We start from the raw sequence: 290 nt of genomic DNA, 5'->3' as shown, positions 1-290 counted from the left end.
GACCATTTTCCAATTTTCATGGAAAAGTCGAACACCCACATTCACAAAAAGTTCATAGGCAGGTTTAAAGAAAACAAAGTCAACTGGGATCTATTCCATAACAAAACCGAAATTTTGGATAACAAATTCGCCCAATCGAACAATATCAATAGCGAGGCAGCCTTACTCAAAAGAATTATAAGACAGGCAGCCAATGAATCCATGCCAACCAGCAGATGTCCAAAACAAAAAGATACTCCAGTATGGCTCAATGGGGAAATTAGCAATCAAATACGCGAGAAAAAGAAAGC

The sequence above is a fragment of the Rhagoletis pomonella genome, unplaced genomic scaffold, assembly GCF_013731165.1.
Source record: "Rhagoletis pomonella isolate Grant_MI unplaced genomic scaffold, Rhpom_1.0 Rhpom_scaffold_00001, whole genome shotgun sequence".
Classification (NCBI taxonomy): domain Eukaryota; kingdom Metazoa; phylum Arthropoda; class Insecta; order Diptera; family Tephritidae; genus Rhagoletis; species Rhagoletis pomonella.
This window is presented reverse-complemented; position numbering follows the sequence as displayed.